Genomic DNA, 21,852 nt, shown 5'->3' on the forward strand with positions numbered 1-21,852 from the left:
TGAATAGCTCTCCAACAACTTATATTGCCTGCATAAGTTACGTTTTTCTTTCTTTTCCTAATATTTTTACTATGTGATTATTTTTTAGTAGAGGGCTCTTTGTATACTAATGGCATTACAGAGCTGATGAGTAGTTTGATTTACATGAAGTAAAATGGGGAAAATTGCATGAGTAAGACAAGCTAATGAAGCATTGAAGAAAGAAAATGTTACTATGCTGTCAAAAATAAAGGTACAACAAAACCCCTCTGTAGGCTGACAAGAAACCAGACAAGTAGACTTTCTGAGTAATAGATTTACCAGCAGTTGTAAGTCATCTTTAGTTTTGATAACATCTTCACTGGGAATGGGCCTGAACCAAACTTGAATGTTTGAATAACTTAGCATTGGGGGGATGTGGCTAAATAGGAACTTGCAAGTGTGTCACTATTGGTTCAATGGATTGACTGAAAATTCTGGGCCAAATGAGTCTCAGCTGTTATGCTCAGCAGTAGTTTTAGATGTTCTTTTTCAGTGGAAGCTTTAGGCTGATAAGGGGCAATTTCCCTTACTGGAGAAGTGCATTGTTAACTGCTCAGGCATATTTGTCTTGTTTGCAAGAAGCAGTGGAGAGTGGGAAATCTATGGACCTTGACTTAATTTCCCTGGAGTTGAAATGATAGTGGTTTGTTTTTTCTTCCTTTGCTTCTACAATATTCAGGCCGTAGATCTTGGTGCCTGCAATTTCCTACATTCTTGGCACAGATTAAAAACTTGGTGTGAATCACCCTCCATCCCTCCACCCAAAAAAATAAATCACATTTAAAATTATTTGCTTAAAACCAGAACCAATGCTAATGCTAAAAAAACAGTTTGTAAGACAAAATTCAACCCCTCTGTGTTTTATGCCTTAAGGGGAAACACTTCAGGGTTGGATCTGCTGGCTTGCACTAATGCCCAAGGGCTATGATCCAAAACTGCAATTTATTCTGCCTGATGGAAGCCTGCAGGTGTGGCTTTGTGTTTGTGTCCCAGGGCAGAGGCTTCTGTACACCTGTCAGAGCTGTGTTTCTCCCAGATAGAGCATTCATCTGTGCGTGTGCCTCCTGCATCCCCAATGAATATGCTGGGTGATATTAGCAAGCATTTCCAAGCTGCCCAGCCCTGCAGCATGTGTGTGCCAGGCTTGCAGGATAAATTGGTCCAGTGGGTGCCTTGGGATTTGCTGTCTTCTAGGCCAGATTTTTGATTTTTGCCCCCTGTGAGACTGCCAGTGGCTCAGACAGCAGGGATTAGTGATGGACACCTGGGTGGTGTTTCTGCATTCAGCCTTTTGGCAATGGCTTTGGGACCCACCCTCACAGGCTCTGGAGCATCCTTTTCTCCTCTCTGGCTCACTGGCTGTGCTCTGACACCCTGCTGGGACCACTAAATCAGGGATACTGCCCTGTCTGACCTGTTCCTTCTCCCATCTCTCCCCGTCAGACCTGTCCCAGACTGACTGAGGGGCGCAGGCCACTGGCTGCAATGTCCCTTGCCCCCTCCTAAGTGCCCCTAAACTCTGTCCTGTGCCTTTTGCTTCCTTCTCACTGAGGGGATAGTGAAAAAGGAAGGAATATTGCACAAAGACACTAAGGCCAAAAAGTCATCAGCACAAAGACAAGTCCCAGCCCTTGATGAGTTGCACTGCAGCCTCTACAAGGTAATGATTTGTGCTTCATATCACTGAAAACACCTCTCCATAGAAAATGGAGAAAGTTCAGAAATGTTTGGCTGCACATAGGGCACCACTGTCCCCAATTATTTTCAATATTGGTGACTTTGCAAGTCAGGTCAGCCCTTAACTGAGGTGCTTGTGCTGAGGCCAATTTATCTGACTGGTTCATCTCTTCCTTCAGACTGACGAGCGAGAAACTTAGAAGGATGCATCCATATTGCTTCAGATTTGCATTAATATTCCTATACCATTGATCCACATATCCTTTTTGCATTTACTTGTAAGGGAAATGCCAAATTTGTTCTGCCTCTTGAAAGTCATTCTCTTTCTCTTATGCCCATCACTGACATTATTTGCTGCTTTCTGTATAATTTCTTCATACTTTTGTTACTTTATTGATAATTTTGAATATTTTAAACTTCTTATCAGCAAATTCTATTTACAACTGGCTTTGGTTTTGTTTTTTTTTTAGTAATGCTATTAATGAAATTATTGTCACATCAGTCTTGAGACCAGTCCTTGAGGAACTCCAAAAATATTCTCTCTAACCCAAAAGTTCCACTTTACGCACAGGCCACTGTCATCTCCCCATTAGTCAGTTCCTTCTCTCCAGTTTTGAATAGTGCCTCACATTTTAAATTTGCATTGCCACCACTGGAACACCCAGACGTTTGAACATGTCACAGCCAAAGTGTGATGAGGGCAGCTGGATCCTGAAGCACATCCATATGTGTTTGATACCTTTTGGCCACTCCTTGGTAGCAAGATCTGCATGCGTGTTTCACACTTGGGAAAAAAACTGCCTAAATCTCAAGTTCCTGCTTCCTATTCCAGCATTAATAGTCTAGGAATATGAAAGAGATCTTCATCCCTGTCAGAGTTTTAACTTGGTTTATATGGAATTCAGTAGCCCTAGCTGGTGTGTCACTTATGCACTGATCACCATGGGCTGCTGCATGGTCCCATTCAGGCAACATCCATTTAAGTTATTTTCTCTGACTTTCCCACCAGCTGACTTCCTGCCCACCTCTTTTGGCTTCTGAAGAAATTTTTACTTTGCTTTCACCCTCCAGGAGTGATCCTCTTACAAAAGATTGGCAGTCAAGCTGAGAGTAAGACATTCATATGAAGTCAGTAAAGAGGTGATCTTTTGAAAGTCAGGTCTTCTCCAAAGATCAAAGAGTTACACAAAACCCACTGAAAACGTCAGTGTGAATTGACTTCATCTGGCCTTTTATATACGACTTTTTCTATACTGAGCCCATTAAAGGTTGAATTCAGTGCCAAAGCATCGCCTGACTCAAACAATTTTCAATTCTAAGATTTATACCAGGAGAGGTTCTGGAAATATAAACTTCTGTAATCTAATTCTTAACCAAAATAAAATGACATAGCTCCTAATTTCAGTGAAGCTTTGTTAATTCATACCAGCTGAAATTTTTGGTCTTTAATTTGATTTTTTTTCTTCACCCCACTCCTCCCACCTTAAAACTTCCAGTAAGTCCTCTCCCTGAAGAATCACATGGATCTGGTAGATCACAGAATTTTATTGAGTTTCACTCAGATATATTTGGCTGGGAGAAAGGTTAGTCAAATATTTGTTAGAAGAATGCTGTATCTCCTGTGTGGAGTGACTGATTGGCATCAAGAGCCTTATCTCCCCCCATATCACAGAAGAGTGCACCCGGCTCAATTGTCAATAAAAGCAGTATAAAGGGAAGACTGCTGCTTTGACTGCATGAAAGCCTGTTCAGAGTCAGAAGAATAAGAAGGAGTAAAAAATGTTCATGTGGTGGAAATGGAAAAGCAAGTTGTGGTGCATTGCAGAACAAAAATTCTACTCATAAGAAGACTCAGTGAATTTAGGATAAGTTAAGTACAGGACAATTTTATCCTACTGAGCTACTGAGTGGGACACCTCTGCTCTTAATGCAGGGGCTATGAAACTGAAACATGAAATTTGCCCCAGCCAAGACCATGACCAGATACTGATCAAGAAAGCAAAATAAACTAAGTTCTATGATAAAAATGACAGACACAATTGGGGTGGAGGGACAGAAGAAGGATATGTGGGTATGTGAAATTCTAAATCTACTGTATACTTCCTCCTATGATTATTTTTCCCTACAAGTGGCAACTTTTTCGTAACTTAGAACTTCCATGGTGGTAGGATTTATGCTAAATACATTGAGACTAGCACTAAATGAAAAATGTTTTAGTTTTATTTCTCCACTTGCATTTCTGTATCTCTTTCATTGTGCTCTGGCATTTAGTAGCCCTCTTCCTCAGGCTTGCTTTTGCTCACTTCCACTGAGAGTTAATTTGATTTTATTAGTGAAAAACAGTTTATTTTTCTTTTCTCCATCTTGAATATCATCTCTGCTTTTAACTGCAGTTGTATTTTAACAAACTCCTTCACTGTCATTAAATGTTTGGTTTATTGGGAAATAGCAAATGTATTGACACCATTTCCTTTAAATTAGTACTGAAAAATGAATCAAACACTGGGAGTTTCTCCATTGAAAATAATGAGATAATTGATGTCAAATCAGAAAATTCAGCCACACTGAGGAAGTCATCAGTGGGTTAATGAAAATGAGCATGTTACATTGTTTAAGGCCCCCTTGCAAAAAGGTACATTTTAATTATAAGTCAGAGAAAATGTTTTCCATTTGCAACATGTATGATGGCATCAGAGCCTCTAGGTGCTACAGAAACATCAGTGATACAGAAAATGAAGCTTTGGTTTTTCATAGCCATATCTATGACAAAATATTCAGTGGTGGACACTTGTTATGTCAAAACAGTGCTGGCAAACAGGAATTCCATCAAGAAATTGTGAGGCCAAGTTCAGAAAAAACATCCTGAGTGCTGGGAACTAGAATGGTCAGGTAAATCATATGAGGTTTCCATAACCAGAGGCACCTGAGAAAGTGCCTTTTATTCCTCCAGCTCACATTTATGTGTAGCTACATGGATGTGAAAAACCTTTGATACTGACCAGAACAGAAATCCATGTATTTATTGTATTTACGTGAGCTTGAACTCACATCTTGAGCCTTGCATCTAAACTTTTTTGCCTTTGCTGTCTCTAGCAGCAAAGTTTTGAAGTATAATCCATAGGATGATGAAGTGAAGCTTGTGTATAGGTATGTGAAAATCACAAATTTTCAGGAAAACTTATTGGAAATATCCAAGACTAAATGTAGCAATATAGTAATGACATTCAGAGAATAATAATAGGGCAACTACAGGAAAAACATCAAAATCTACTATTGGACTAGTACAAACTCCCCAAAGAGCTGGTGTAGCCCCCACTGCATGAGAATTTTAAAAGGAGATCAGACAAAACACTCAGAAACACAGTGTGGAAAATGTGTCTTCTGTGATGGACTGGATGACCTTGCTGCTTTTTTGTTCTGCTTGTCTTAATCTTTGAACAATAGTGCAGTGAAGCAGTCACTGCTTTTCAAACACACTTCTGAGGAGGATACAAGAATTCACGAGTGTCCTCTTGCATTATGGCTCTCATCCCTACTCTGTAAAGCAGCACTTGGACCCAACAAGGGATGTTCCTCAGCCATTACAGTACCAGGTACTTATGAATGTCCTGATGAAATTCAGGACTGGTTTCCCTTTTTGAATCCAATAATGACCCAAGTTTCCCACAGATGAAGGGAAAGGACTCCCAGCCTTTGTGTGTTATTCAGAGAATCACAAAGGTGATGCTCTTTACTCCTTTATGATCTGGAATATTCTAATCTCAGCAAAAAGACCATTATCAGAAATGGGGGGGAACCCAGGCAAAATGGCATGCTACACATGACTCTTGAATATTGCAAGTGCTAAATATTTGGAAGGATTTTTTGTCCCTTGCAACTTCAATCTCATAAAAGCCAAGCATTTTAAATACAGTAGTAGTTAATTTGATGTCCTTCTCTAGCCAGGAGAAGGAGTGGTCCTCAGGGGTCACTGGTCCTGCCCAGGAGTGTTGCCTTCTCTTTCCATTGAGGACAGAGCCTAGAAACTGCCTTAGGTTTGTTGGATGGTGGCCTCTTAGATGGCTAATCTCAGGTAAAATGAATTCTGCCCACCATGATTAGTTTCTTCCTGTGTGTACGACCTTCTTCACTTGATTTCCACAAACAGAAATGAATAAAATTGTGTCTGGTTGAAAATACAATTTTTTTTTTCTTTTCTTGAATTTATTTGAGCTTAAGCTAAGACTATCATTCTGTCCTACCTTGATCACACCCAAACCTGTGCATGAATGAGGTCTATGGATATTATCTTATTCATGAAGAAATGCTACAGCCCCATCCAAAATTGCACATATTAAGGTTCATAAAATATCCTGAGCTGGAAGGGACCCACAAGGATCATGGAAGTCCAACTCCTATGTGTATGTATATGCAACTTGCAGGCTACTTATGAGATGGTATGAAGCAAGGTCTGAAGGGAAAAAGGAACTGCTAGGGCACACTTCTCTTTAATATAAAGGAAGTATGAAGCTGCACTGGGGTGACAGCAGCAGTCTGACCTCTGGCCACCCTTCTTAAGAAAAGTAGAGCCAGTTGGCCATGGTTCCACAGCAAGCATCCTCTCTTTGACTGCAATCATGCCATATCAATTCTGTGCCATTTGCAGACCTCCCAAAGGCTGTGTGTAGGCAATCACATTATATAATCCCTTTTATGAACTGATTAAACTCAGACTTAAAAGTGGTTAATATGGTTTATGCCCAAATGTTCTCACATGAAGATTTTTCTAGTAAACTACTGCCCTGATGTTTACAGGTTCCTCAGTCTTTCATCAAAATCAGCTTACACTCATTCATTCTTGAAACACAAGCAGATTTTGCAGTGGACATTGTGCAAACCAGCAAGTCCACAGGGACCTTGCTTGAACTGCCTGTAATGTTGAGGTTGCAGGGACATGACTATTTTTTTCTGTAGAGTAAGCAGAAGGCAGCCTATAACTCAGCTCAGATCTTTGAAAAACAAAAACAAAAAAAACCAACAGCCCTTCCATTTTTACCTTTTTGAAATGAAATGAGGGCACTATGACTATTCAAGAAAGTAGATTGCTGAGTAAGTTGTCACCTTCACAAAGCAACCTGGACTGAGTGATTTGCTGCAGTCAGAAAAAGTCTCTATTGTCATCTGTCTATGTCAGTCATTCTGCTTATTTATTCTGACCACTTAAGTACCTGTGCACCTTGAAAATCATAGAGAAAATGAAGCATGTCCTGTGTGATGTTTTTTTCTTGGGAACCTTTGCTGAAGAGTGAATGGGATCCTGGCTGTTACTGCTACCAGGATCCTTCACTGATGGCAATGGGTACTAGATCAATGCCTTGGTAATTCAGATTTCCATACCTATATCCTTCATAAATTTTACCAAAATGGGACACACCAGCTCACACAGAGAGGTCACAGACTCTTTTTGTTTCAAGGTACTAAAACAAAAGTGTGTGGAGAAGTTTTACTGCAAAACTCTGTTCAGTCATGGGAGAACAAAACATGATGCAAAATCTGTAACAAGGGAATAATGATGGTGGCAAGATACTAAATTTCCTCCAAATGTAGTGCACATGACTGGAATGCCATGAATAACACTGGGAGAGGATGTAGAGTTCCTTTCTCAATCCCCTTTCGTTCTTTTGGAATGATGGCAGCCTGATTTGCCCCAGACATGAAATATTTGGATTCTGTCTATGGTAGGATAGTGCTAAGGAGAGATGAAGGAGATGAAGGGATGTGTGATGCTGTAGAGGAAAGTGAGGCAATAGTGACCACAAGGTCATCTCTATCTGCTCTGCTTTGGAGGTCCGCTCCATCACAGTGGTGACACAACCATGGAATCCATTTCCCAGGACATAGAGGTGAGGATGTGAAATCCTCAGTCTGTTCAGTACTTTAGGTGAACCAATTCACTGATATTTAGAAATTTTCATTTCACTCAACTAAAATATCCAGGTAGGAGAAAATATAAACATGAGCTCTAGGAAACACAGCCTGTTTCAAAATATTGCTTCTGAAATTGCAAAGGCTGCCAGTAAAATAAGATAGGTAAATGTAGCACATTTGTCAGGAGTTTTAAAACAAGCACCAGCTAGATGCTGCCATTTTAAAGCTAACAGTGAAAATGATTTACAGAAGCAATGTTTGGTTGTAAGTGACTGAAAAGCATGTCACCCATTCCACTATGGATGGAGGCTGTTTCTTGATCTCAACTGCTTTTATTTAATTTCACTTCAAATAATCCCAGCATAGAGCTTTTTCTCATGCTTTCATTTTAAACTTTTTTTTTTCCCCACTGGCCATTTGCTTACCAATCAGTGTGACAAATTCTATGTTGCTAACTGATAGGCAATATATTTTTCTCCCTTGGAATTCTCCCTTTTTCTCTCCCCTACAGAATTCTATTTGCCAGAATTTCATCAATTCATTAATACATACACTGAGTACTGAAATATTATAAGCAGGTTTAGCTTCAGTGATTTCAGGGAAGGCACACCCATAGATTCCCCTTCACAAGATAGCCTTTATATGGGAGAAATGGCCCATTCTTTTAAGATAGAAAGGGCCATTGTCCTGTCTTTGAAATATCTCCTGTTTGGTACTCAGTGAAGATAAATTTGAGTCTTTCCTTAAATTACTTTTCACTCTGAACTGATGTGACATTTATCTCTGCTAGAGTGTTGACTATATGAAAAGCTGAAGCTTGTTTAAAGAATGCTGCCAAACAAGAAAGATTGTAATCCATCTAATTACTGAGCTAGGATGTGCCAGTGCTGCAAACTTCAATTACCACCATTAGAACTTCAATTGAAAGCTTCAGCTGATTCCCAGAGAGTCAGACACTTGCAGACATTTCATGCATTATACAGATGTTTTGCTGCTCCTTCAGTCACTAATGGTTTGCTAGTTTGAACATTTGGGACTCCTGTAACACAAGAAGTAAGCTCCAGATGTAGAGAGATTTCAAGAGAATTCTGCCGCTTTAAACCACATTTTGTCAATTGTTCCCCCCAGTAGGAACTGATGACCTCATGCTGGATGCCTTTTATTTTTCCCAAGTGTTATAAGATAAATTTGCCCACAGGGTTACTTACAATTCCTGAGAATCCACATTTCCATGGATATCAAAAGCCCACTACTACAGTGAGGTCCCTGGAACAAAATTCTGTAGGCACACAGATCTCTTTGTAGTCTGAACTGCTAATTCTTTATATGTCAGTGTTGCTGTCCACACATTTAAAGAATAGCTCCAAACAGCAAAAAAGACCCCCATGTCTTGAGCAAAGCTCTGGAAATTTTGTGGGCAACACCTTTTGCGATAAGCTCCCCCTTGTTTCACTTTGACACAACTGTTAATAGCTCAGTTTGATGGATTCCCTTCTGGCAATGTGCTCTTAAGTCAGACCTGGGTCAAAATCAAAAGAAAAAAACCTTCTGGAGTCTAGCCTTAAAAAAAAAAAAAAGGTAAAACTTTAATAGCTTAGCACTGAGGGAAGTTTCAGAATTAAAAGTCAATTTGAATCAAAGAGTCAAATAATTTTATTTTGGAGACATTGAGACAAAACTGTTATATTTCCAAAACTGTCTTTTTTCAGATGCAAATCATCTAAGAGAAGTCACAGAAGTCATTGCTTCTGTGTCACTTACATTGCTTATATTTGCCGAGGGCAAAATTTGCACCTGTGCAGAACAGCCAGCTCCAGAGTTAAATCAGCATTTGTGGGCTGCCCAGTGACTTTGGGCACTGCTGACTCGTACCCAGCTCTCCAGAGAATATCCCTCAGGAAGATTACACTGCCTGGAAAATGGATGTGGCTGCAGGCTGAGGCCCTCAATCTAAAATGCTGTGTGGAACTTTTGTGCTTAATATTTTCTCCCTTAAGAACAAAATTATTTTCACTGACAGCCAATTAGCAGCTGTCTTCCGTATCTATGTAGTTAATCCCCACTTGGTCTAATCTTTAACTTTTTCCAGGATTTTTCCAGGAGGGCTCCTTAAATAAATACCAATGTTTCTGAGGACATACTAAAAGAATGTGAACTTTATTTTCACCAGGGTCTGGGCAGTGGGAGTTTGTGGCCACAATTATCAGATATTTCTGTTTCCCAGCGCACCTTTCCATCTCTTCCAGGTACTGCTGAAATGGATTCAGAAGATAAAGGGAAAAAACTCCCACCTATGAGGAGAGATCTCAAGTGTAGATGTTTCATGTCATGAGCAGCTTTTACTTTTGGGCAATGGTCCAAAGCAACAAGAAATGCTAAAACACACAAGGCTGCCAGGGAGTAATTGTCTGTTGGTCTCTTACAGAGTGATTTCATGAGGTGCTCACACGAGACCAGTTAGGAGAAACTGCAAGAATGAGCACCCCAGTATTCTGCAAGCAGTGGAAAATAGCATTTTAACAGCTCAAGGACATTGGTAAAGGTATATAAAAATTGGAACTGGTTCCCCAGAGAGGTGGTAGGTGCCCCATCCCTGGAAAACATTCCAAGCCGGGTTGGATGGGGCTCTAAGAACCCTGATTGGGTTGAAGATGTCCCTGCTCATTGCAGTGGGGTTGGACTTGATGACCTTTAGTGGTCTCTTCCAATCCAAACCATTCTATGATTCAGTGGAAGGATGAAGCCCAGTGACTCTAGAAATACTGTGTATAACTAACTATTCCTCAGATATGCCACACAAGGCATGACAACACATTTTCATTCAATCTTTCAATTTATGGTAGCTGAAAATATAAAAATGAGAAATGGTAGAGGGAAAGCATGCCCAACAGCTCTGTAAATGTTCTAATAATATCTAAATAAAAATGGCAGCCACTTTTGGCAAAGAGGGGACGGCTAGCAACTGAGGTTATATCACAGAACAAACAAATGGAAACTATTCCCTGGTAAATGGGTCATTCCTTTATTTAATGACAGGTGGCAGAAGAATTGCCCCAAGAAGAAATGGGTATTGACAGCAGTTGAGGAAATGTAATGCCTTTTAAATAGAGAAATGCAAGAGCAGCTCCACAGCCAAGATCCAGGTATTCCAGGATTTCCATCTCTGACACCAATTTGCTGTAAGTGTTTAAAGACGAGTTACAAAAATGAATCAAGCCTCCAGTTTCATTTCCCCCGGCATCTCCTTCCAGCAACATGTGGTAAAGGAGGTGTATATTTATTTTTCATAGTTGCTAATGGATTTTCATTCAATGCACTTTTTAAATGGCTTTTTAAATACATCCAAACTTCTGGCACCTACAATATCCTGTAGCAATGGGTTCCATTTGTTTAGGTATGCATCACATGAAAGGTACTTCCTTTTGGATTAAATCCTCTACTGATAACTCAATGCTTGTTTTCTAGTTCTTGTTTTAGGGGAAAGAATGAATAATTGTTCCCTAATTGTCTGCTGCTTGCCACTCAAGGTTTCATGCATTGTCCTAAATATACAAAGAATAAAAAATATTCAATCAGCTTTGAGACATATATGGGAAGAAATTCAATGGTTGTTTTAATTCATCCTTCTGACAATGAATGAAAGAGTAATTGCAAGGTTTTTTATGCTCAGCAGCCTGTGGCAATAACTGAGGACAGACAACATATGAAGTTTTCTGGAAGTTCTTCCTGATGTTGAAAGGGAAACACTGCAACTGCTATAGGGTTCAAAAATTGAAACAGTGCTAAACATCAGCGTTGGGAATTATGGGTCCTTCCTGTACCCATGATGGTGAACTCTAGTCTCTATTGTGACCATGGTGTTCTTCCACTTGCCGCAAAGATTGGGACTAAAAATATGTTTGCCCTATTGTGCCTAACCCAGGAGCATCCAAACCCTGTGGATCTTTCTAGTAAGTCAGAATTTAGAATGTGTGTTTTAGGAAACTCCCTCTTTCTCTGCTCTACCCTGTGGGCACCTCTGAGTTAGCTTGAGCAAGGCTGGTTCACACACTCAAGTGATGTAGATATTGTAGCATGGGTATTTATTCTGCTCAGGCCAGTCTGAACCCTGAAATTAATTCTGTGCTGTGCTGTGTGTCTCTGTGACAGGTAATGACTGCAGCTGAGACATACCTCGTGAGTAATCCAGGAACCACGTTTCTGCCTATGGAAGAGAAAGTGCAAGCGTTGGCAAGAGAAAAAAGTCGCCTGTGTAGGAAGGAGGCAGCTCTTCTTGTGGGTGTATCAACAAATGCTAAATTGTTAAATCCCTGGATAGGCATCACTTCAAAGGGCCTATGGGTACTGCAGAAAATTATGCAAGCTATATGCATCTTGCAAATTTTAATCCAAAGGGCAGGGTGACGTTCCAAGATAATGACCTGTGTAAGGACTGGAGGCAAAGAAAATCTTGGTCTGACAGAGTTAAAGCTAGAGATGATCCATGGGACAGAGAAGGATGTAATAACATTGAAAAAAGTGATCTGTTTTCATACTTTTACACACTCCATAAGTGTAGCCAGCTGCAGGCATTCAGGCTCAGTCCAGCTTTGTTGAGCAGAAAGATTCAATCTCATCTTCAAAAGTTGCTTCTGTCTCCTATTGACAAGAACGGGATGTTGAAAATATGAACTGCAAACACTGGAACAATCAGTCCCAACAATCAGAAAATACTTTCAGGTGTGAAATGGTTTTTTGGGTTCACATTTTCATTTATAGAAATTTCTTCTCAAGCACCCTTGGACAGGTGCAATTCAATAAACTGATCTCAGAGGCTTGTGTCTATGCCCTGGGTTGAGGCAGCCTGTAAGTACCTGGGTGGTTGAAGGCCCCTTGTCTTCTGTGAACTTGTTAAAGGAATCACTGTGTTACCAGTTAGGAGTATCCTGAGGATTACAGGACGTTTTTTTTGCTTGTATCCCCAGTCTTCAGGACAACATATGCACGACAAAGAACAAAAAGCATTAGGATTGTGCTGATAGCTGAGGCCCTGCTTTTTCCAGTGATTTCAAGTTTGTCAGTATCTGACTTTGCTGGAGGAGAGAGAAAAGTGAATGTTCGTAAATGGCTCATAATGGGCAAAACTACATAAATGAAAAAGTATTTTCAGTAACACTGGCTTGTAACTCATGAGAAGGACCCCAGAAATCTATTTATTTCTAAAATCCCTGAATGGTTGCCACTATTTCTGTGTATTCCTAACATTATCAGAAAAGAGTTTCCCTGCACTGAATGGCAGCGCCAGCTTTCTGAGAGGCTCTGAACTGGTGGGAACTTTTATGAGCCTATTGCTTTGTTGAAGATTCCTCTGCTTAAATATAATAAAACGATAATGAACAATTGTTGTCTCTTAGACTATGTGGAGGTTTGCGTAAGCAGGTTTACTCATTTTACTCTGTTGGTTTTAAGGCTTGTGTGTCTCTCCTAGGGCTTGTGGTCTGTTTGCATGGGGTTCACAGCAGAGAATTCACACTTCTGTAAAACTGTGCTCTGCTTTAAGATTTCTCTAGAGTTATTATTAACAATGAAAGTTAAAAAGAAAACCAAACAAAAAAAGCAGAAAAAAACCACCTTACTGCAAGTCATTAAGAAAACCAACTCATTGAGTAAAAAAAAAAAATCATTATCTTTGGAAAAGGAAACAGCCAATATAACTGCAAACTACCGGTCTGACCACTCATTTTTCATTCTTACAACCATAGAACATACAAGAAAAAAAATCCCCAGTCTCAGAGATTAAAGAGAACTCAGACTGATGGCTTATTTAAATGAAGTCTCTCAAGCTGTTTAAGGCTGAAAATCACACCTGGACTGAGAGCCTGGCACAGAGATGAAGGGCTGGGTCTGATAACAGGCACAGGGCTCTATGATTCTTTGATTTTAGGTCATGGACTAGATTTTAAAATGGATCAGCCATTTACCTCTGAGGATGTGCTGAGAACCCTCTGAATATGTTCCATGAACCAGACTCCTGGGCTGATTCTGCAGAGCATGAATCCAGCATGGAGTGCCTGTAGAAAAGTAAACTCATGTGTGACACAGATATTTCAAAAAAAGGTAACGAGAGGAGAGCACGGGGCTACTGCTCTCAGTCTGGGAATTTGGCACTGATATTCAGCTTCAATCAGAATCAGTTTGATTCCTAAATCCAAACTATTTCTAGGTGGCCAGCAATGATTCAAGGCCAATGTGAAACCATTAAAATTGTCTGAGGTCTTAACTTATGTCCTTGGCTGTCCTTCAGGGGATTTGCTCATGGTGTACTTTGGTGACTAACTTGTAAATCAGCCTGGTCCTGGCTCTCCATCCAGAGCTGAGCAAGTCCATGCTTACAGCAATAAACTGACCACAGAGGGCTGAAATCTGCTGGCAGATACACCCCTACTAGTCAGAGGATATCTCATTAGCTCCATCTGGGGCTGCTCCTGATTTGCATTGGTTTAACAGAATAACAGACTTTAGCTAGAAATGGACAGGAGCAGCAAATCAGCCCCAGCACAGCACAGCCCCAGTGAGATGGAGGAAGGCTTGGAAAGGCCTTTTCTCATGCTAAAACAAAACATAAAAGTTGCTCCCACTGCAACGCAGGAGTCACTCTGCATCGTTGTGTTTCATTTTTCAGCTGATTTTAACTAGGCAAGAGAATCAGACCCAGGATGATGCTTCCTGGAGTTCTTTGTCCCCAGCCACCCTTTGCTGCATGAGCAAGCTGGAAGGTGATGTTACATGTAATGCAGCTAGAAAAAAGGGGCAGCACATTCTTCTGCTGGTACAAAGTCTTGCTCATTTCAGTCAGTTTGTTTGAGCCATCTGTTCTCAGCCACCAACTATTCATTTCCAACATGGTCCCCATGTCCGCTAGCCAGGAAGGCTGTGTCCTGAAGATAATGCTCAGTTGTCCCTTGCTGCTAGAGGAACGGGCCCGAGAAACATTTTTCTCTGTTCAATCAACCTCAAAATGCTGGTGATGAATTAAGTTCTTTGCCAGTCCTGTATGAAACTGCATTTCTTACAACCACTCCATTTATATAATGCAATATCCATATGGTGATTATTTTATTTATGTTTCCCTTACTTCAAGGCAGAGGAAGTCAGCAGCTGGGGCTGCAAGATAGAGGCACCCACCAGTTACTGGGCTGCGTTGTTCACGGGGGTGATAAGCTTTTATCACCCACTGGGAGTTAGGATCTTGTCTAACTGATAGCATCCATCCCTTGAAAACAGAACAGAGCTCTCACTGTTTGCCTGTCTGAAAGGAAGGAGTTTATAACCCCAGACTTTACAGTGACTGTGAGCTAAAACATGACATAGCTTGATTGTCTTAATTTCTTGACTCATTCTCTTGCGAGTCACAATGTGAGCATTTGCTTCCTTTGCATCAAGAGTTTTATTGTGTTTGCATTACCCCTTTCTCTGTATTTCAGACTGGAAGTCTTTAAAAACATCTCCCCTTCCTATGTGACTTTGATTCTGCTAATCCCTACCCACCTTTTGAACCAATTAAAAGGCAGTTTATGGTTTACAGAGAGAAAAAGTGTAAATGTGAAGCAATTCCTTTGGTCATTGTGAGTGTAACTGAGGATGTTTCAAACACAAAACAGGAAAAAGGGTTACTTCAATGGCTTGTTTCTTTTGTTCTTTGGATTTCATACCAAGGGAGACAGAGGGTAACTGTTGTTGTTTTGCTTTTCTAATTAAAATAACATCATTAGATTAGCTATATGGTAGCTGGATATCATCTGTATGGAAAGTTATTAAGCTAAAAGAAAAACAGGAAAATTTCAGAAGGTCTATTTTAAACTAATCTAAAGAATTGTCTGCTTGTGTTATTTCTTCATGAGGATTCCCAGGAATTTCAACCTTCTCCATAGAAAGAGATATTTGGCCCATTTCTTACATTAGTCAATTTTATAAGAAAATATGAAGCCACAGGGTATGATCTTAGCATTCTAATTTTGCACCTTTGTGATTCCAACTACAGAAAAATTACTTTGGATTGTCTCTTTAGCTAAGGAATTTCTATACAGCACAATGCTGTAAAATCATAGGGGAGGGAGTTGCCATTTGCTTCAGTGACTCTTGTTTCAGTCTCAACAACCACAGTTTAAAAACCAGTGAGCGGTCAGGCTACAAAAGTAGATGTGACCCAAATGGGAGCTGAGCAAGAGAGAAAAGGCTCTGCTGTGAAGAGGAGCAATCCTCAGCCACACTTTAAGCTTCAGCTGCTGTCTTTTCAGGCACAAGCTTTGCTTTTTGTGGGGCAAGCTGGCTGCTTTGGTGTGCTTGTTTTATTTCTTGTGGCTTCTTCCCCCAAAGGTTCTCTCCTACAGGTATAGGGGTCAATGGTGCAGCAGCAGTGACACAGTAAGCCCTGGTGTGACACAAACTGTGAGGACTCCTGTCTGTAGCCAGACCATTGCACAAGCATCTGACACCCTCACATCTGTACAGTGGGGCTGTACTGGGGCTGGATGTGACAGTTTAAACTCCTGTGATGTCTTTCCATGCTCAGACATCTCAAACTGATGTCTTCACTATAAAATAAAAGGCTTAACAAAAATGAGAACGAGCAACCTTCACCTCAGCCCCAACCTCAATTCCAATGCTTGGTAATTCAATTCCCATAGAATCATTTCTGTTGGGTAATTTCTTAGAAGGATGCATCTTGCTTTTAATATTCTGCATCAGCTTGTAATTATAATATTAATAATACTGTATGTAAGGGATGCCTCTCTTTTTTTGTTATTAAACAAACTCTTTTTAAGGGTAAACTTAGGGAATAGAGTCACATTTGATCCAATATTCATACAGCTCTGTGATCTAGAAATTCAAGTGTGTTTCATGATGTAAATTGCCTTTAGAAAGCTATTTATTCTGATACATTTTTGGTCTGAAGTTAAATATTTCTGGGAATTCCTCACTCCCACTTAAATTTTTCCAAGGAAATGCCTGTGACATATCAAAGGAGGCATTTGTATTTCCAGAGCAGAGCAGGAAGGGAAGCATAATGCTTTTTCCAACTTGATTTTGAGGGTGGGCTTTTCATAAATGCTTATCACTGGAATAGCTTCACTCCCACTTAATGAAGGGGTTATGGGATTTTCAGGGCTCCAGCACAGAGTGTCTGCTACGTGCCACAGTGACTCCTCTCAGATGGTTCAGTTTTACTGCTCCTGCTCTTGCAAAAATTTTAACAGTTGAGGTGAGGAGGAAGAGTGGGATGGGAAGGAAGCGGTGGGGAGACCTGACTCCTATTTGTGCCCTTCTAACAATTAATTCATAATTCAGAAAATCGGGCCTGGGCTGTAATCAGAGGTGTTGATTCTCTATGAGTCTTTGGGATTTCCCACTTAATAATGGTGTACTAAAATCAGTATGATATAGTAAACCCACCATTTCTAAGGTGTTTGAACTATGATTCTCAATTTTTATTTGTGAAAAAGGGGGAATAGCCTTTCCTTAATATTGTGAAGTCTTGTGATGATAGATCCACAGGTACCAAGGACAGGAGGGCTGTTTAGATCTGATGTGTGAATGGCTCTGAGGCTTCATGTCTGTGGCAAGCACAGGGTGGCCAGCTGGCCCACCAGTGCTTCACCAAAGTAATGCTGCTTTGGATTTGGTGTTGGAGGTCCCTTTGGCCTCTGCTGCTCCCCCTGGGAGAAGGGAAGCAGGAGCAGGAGCCCTGATGGCAGAGAGGGAGCGCAGGTGGAGCTGACACCCAGCACTGCTTGGCACAGCAGGGATGCTGAGTTCAAGGAGGAAGGTGAGACAATAATGCCCCCTCCCTGCAAAGAGGGGTGACCTCTGGGGACAGCTCTGCCTCCCGTTGCCTCCCACGGCATTATCTGCTTCTGATGTGAGCAAATGCTGAAGTGAAAGAAACGTCCCTCCGTGGCAGTAAAAGGAGAATGAACAAAAGTTAAAATGTAACACACGAAATGTGAGTGGAAAAGCTCTCCTCAGGCCACAGCCAAACCCAAGCAATGAAGAGGAGATTATCTGCACCCAACCATCCTGAAAAGGCAGCAAGGGATGTGGGGGTACAGCTGCAGAGACCAAGGATCAGCCCCAGCTGTGCACACATACTCCAGATATTGGCAGGAGGCTTTCTCTGACATGAAACTCAGGGAAATTCCTCTGCAAAGGGCTGCAGTCCACTGGGTGGAATGGCAAGCAGGAGGGCAGGCAGTCCCACAGAGATGGACACACTGCACCACTCAGACATGCAGCATGTATGCACATAAAAGGCTCTTCACCTTACTCAGGGTCAGGTTTGTACCCACATTTGACATTGACCTTTAGGAATTTACCTTGAGGTAAAACTGGAATGCTTTGACTGTGCTGTGTTGTTAAATTATGATGTCTCGTCTGTGTTTTCCTAAAGGAAAGCATGACTTGTTACTAGCCATGGAGATAGTCCTCAGCAAAAGAAGAAACAAAGAAGCAAGCCAGAGATAAGAGATGTGTTTTATTTGCAGAAAGTTTTAAAATTTCTCTCACACTGATCTGAAGAAATGACAAGGGGGCAAGCATTATTCTTTATGTGCAAACATAATCAAAAGATAGTTTTGATGGCAGTGATTGTAAGAAATAGGTGCAAATGTGAATTGTTGCACAGTGAATGTCTCCCACGGAAATAGTCACACCTTTTGGTCTGCCTTTAATTCTGGTCTATATTCAGTGGCTTCAGACACACTGATTATTTCTCAAAGGTCACAAATTATGTCTTTGTCACTGGACCATCATTATGAAAATAATTATTAATTATATTTTCTTATTCTATGGGACTATAGAGAACTACTTGAATTTCAGAGATCTGTAAAAATGTGGAAAGGCTGCAGTCTCTGGGTATTTCCCACTTCACCTGTCACTTGAATCAGAACAATCACCAGTGTTACATGAGATCAAGGTTATTTGCAAGGCTTTTTGAAGAGTAAACAAATTCTTATAATTTTCATAATACTGGAAGTAGCTTCTGTCCCTGAAGCCAAATATTTGCTGAGCTGAGACACATCCAAGATTATCTCCAGCTCAATTTTGTCCCCCATTGGCAAAATCTGGAGCTCTCTGGGGCAATAATTTTTATGTTGCAGGTATTGTGCACTGAAATGACTCTTTCAGTCCTACTGGTGTAATTTGAATAAAATGATGACAGTCACCAGTAAACAGGAAGCTGATTTTGGCAGAAACCCTGCCCTGCCCCTGAAGCAGCTGTCTTGCTTCCACCTCTCCTCTGAGTGCCACATTCTCAGTGTTGAACTGCAGCATCTTGTTCAGGCCACTAGCACAGACTTTCACACCCCCTAATCCCCAGTCCCACAGATCTGTGTGGCCATCTCTGTGTGCCAGATGTTCAATTCTGCAGCTGCTGTGGAGCCTGTAAAGTTTTGCAGTCAGATGTAACAGCTTCCACACTTTGGGGGGAGATTGAGCTCAGTCCATGTCTGACCACTGTGAAAGACTTGGGCTCCATTTGGGTCCTGCACACACCTTTCACACTTGTTTGATGTTGGACTTCAGGTTTTTTTCTCCTTTTTGAGCTGGCCTGTATAGAATTAATATTATGTTCATCTTTAGTCCCACCAAGAGAAAAAAAAAATATATCTGCATCAAGAAAATAAAGAGGAGAGAACTATAAAATAAAATGCTGCTACCCTAAAATGTGTAGTGATGAGGTGAGGCAAGACAGTGATCTTTATTGAGGAAATTGTTCTGCTTGAAAATCAGATTTTTTTCCAAGAGTGATGGGGAAGGCATGGGCAGTACTGCCACTGCAGGCAGAGAAGGGCCAGATTTGGGCTTATTCCAGGGCAGGATTGGAAGACTAAACTATGATCACTTTGTTTTGGTAGAATTTATCACCTAGGCCATGGTTTGCAAACCTCAGTTCTAAACTCAGCTAGTACAAATCATGAGGGTTTCAAGCATCTGTGCTGGGTCAATCTTTAAAAAAATGAAAACAAGAAATTCCAGAAGCTTCTGGTATTTCCAGTTCAAGGCCAAATTTTGCATGATCTGAAAAGGTATGTTTCAGTTCTGGTTACCACAGAGAATCCTAACCAAGAAAAACAGAAGAAACTTCTATCTTAAAAAAACATAAAATTATCTTGTAAAGTTTCAGGTGAACAGAATAAACAATAGAAAGATGAGCTCTGGATGAGCAGAGGAATGTGCTCCCTTGCTTTCTCAAGCTCATCTGAAACACACTTCCAACCTATCCAAGGCTCATCCTTGCTGAGGAAAGAAAAATACACATCTATTTAGGCTGGTATTGCTCTGGTTAGGAAACTGGAGAAGCTGTAGTTACTATTTTTACAAGTTTGCTTCCTTCAGGGGAGAGGTATCTTAGGGTTGAGGGGGAGGAAATGTGATCTCTTTTTCTATTTTTATAAAGGGCCTGGGGATGCACCAGGAAGCTGCAGATCTGTGTAGTTGAAAGTCTTCAGCTCCTCTTTTGAGATACTAAGGGAGGAACAGTTAGAAAAGCATGGCCTAATTAAGGATATCTAATATGGTTTCAGGAAGGGAAGGGCATGCCTCATTAACTGGCTGGAATTCTTTGAGGATATTGCTGCTCAGGGAGACCAAAAAAAGGCAACTCACTGTGACCATTGTGTATCTCGGTGGTCTAGGAAAGAATAAAACACATTTAGGAAGGCCTGGGGTCGATACTTGCATTTACAAGTAAAAATATAACACAGAGTTACCTGGTATTTAAACCTGCAGGGAGTTAGTTCTTGAAATCCTGAGTGCATTATGTCTTTTAATATTTTTCTCCTTAAAAAAGTAAAATCATTGTTATTATTATTATTATTATTATTTTTGATCTAATTGTCTTTTGTGATTTAGCTGAAATGAAAGGTGCAGTGTTTCCAAATGATCTTGTGCTAAATTTGGAGAACAGCGAGGAAAATTGCAATTAGTTACAGCAAGAGTTAAATGTTCTTTAAAGTTTCTAGCATGGCAGATGGCATATTCAATAAAGGTCAGATAAATGTAGCATCATGATAATAAGTCAAAGGGCCTAGAATCAGGAGAGGGAAAAGGTGGAGTGGATGGAGGTTTCCTTGTAGGTTGACAGCTTTAATGTGGGAATGGCAGGAGATGCAGTTTTCCCACATCTTCGCAGAAACAGAACCTAAAAATGCTTAAAATTATACTTGGGAGAGAGAAATTACTCATAAATGCACATTATGACTGAGGAAAAGTAGAGTTTTGCATGAGCCTGCTCAGTGCTGCAGAGCAGGGCTCACAGCTGAGGGACAGCTCAGTGGAGAGAGGGTGGATTATTGGAGAGAGGGTGGATTATTGGGGTGTGGGACTGAGGTCAGTGGGGATGTGGCAGCAGAGAAGCATTTGAGCTCTTCACACCTGAGGGTGGCACGGGGCCAGTTTGGCCACTCACCTGGTGGCCTGGCCATCCCAAGGGCTACAGGACCAGCTGAGTGCAGTGCTGTCCACTTGTAAGCCTTCAGAGCCCTGTTGCATATCTGCATGCTGGGAGTAAGGGTGCTATCCTCATAAGCTCTCCACCACCTGGAATCTCCTTCAGAGCCAGGGAAACTGCATGGTTTTGATCCCATTGTGCTCCTCAGAGCTTGCAGAAGATCAATTGCTTTTCTTTTCATAGAATCACAGAATGGCTTCTTTGGAAAGGACCTTAAACATCATCTAGTTCAGCCCCCCTGCCATGGACAGGGACAGCCACCAGACCAGGTTGCTCAAAGACCCATTCAGCCTGGCTATGAGCACTCCCAGGGATGGAGCATCCACAACTTCTCTGGACAATATGTTCCAGTGCATCACCACCCTCACAGGAAAGAATTTGTGCCTAGTATTTCCTAATATCTAATCTAAACCTACCCTCTCAAAGTTTAAAGCCATTCCCCTTTGTTCTGCCACTACACACCCTTGTGAAATGTACCTCTTTCTCTTTCTTGTAGGCTCCCTTCAGGTACTGGTACAATTTGGTCACCCCATGGCTGCACAATCCAAATTGTCTTAGCCTTTCCCAAAAGGAAAGATGCTTCATCCCTCGAACCATCTTGGTGGCCTCTGGCCTCACTCCAGAAGGTGAATGTCCTTCCTGTATTGGCGACCCCTGAGCTGGATGTAAGACCTCAGGGTCTCACAAAAGCATGGTTGAGAGGCACAATCCCCTCCCTCACCTTTCTGCTCACAGTGTTTTGGATTCAGCCCAGGGCA

This window comes from Ammospiza nelsoni, chromosome 1, assembly GCF_027579445.1.
Source record: "Ammospiza nelsoni isolate bAmmNel1 chromosome 1, bAmmNel1.pri, whole genome shotgun sequence".
Taxonomy (NCBI): Eukaryota; Metazoa; Chordata; class Aves; order Passeriformes; family Passerellidae; genus Ammospiza; species Ammospiza nelsoni.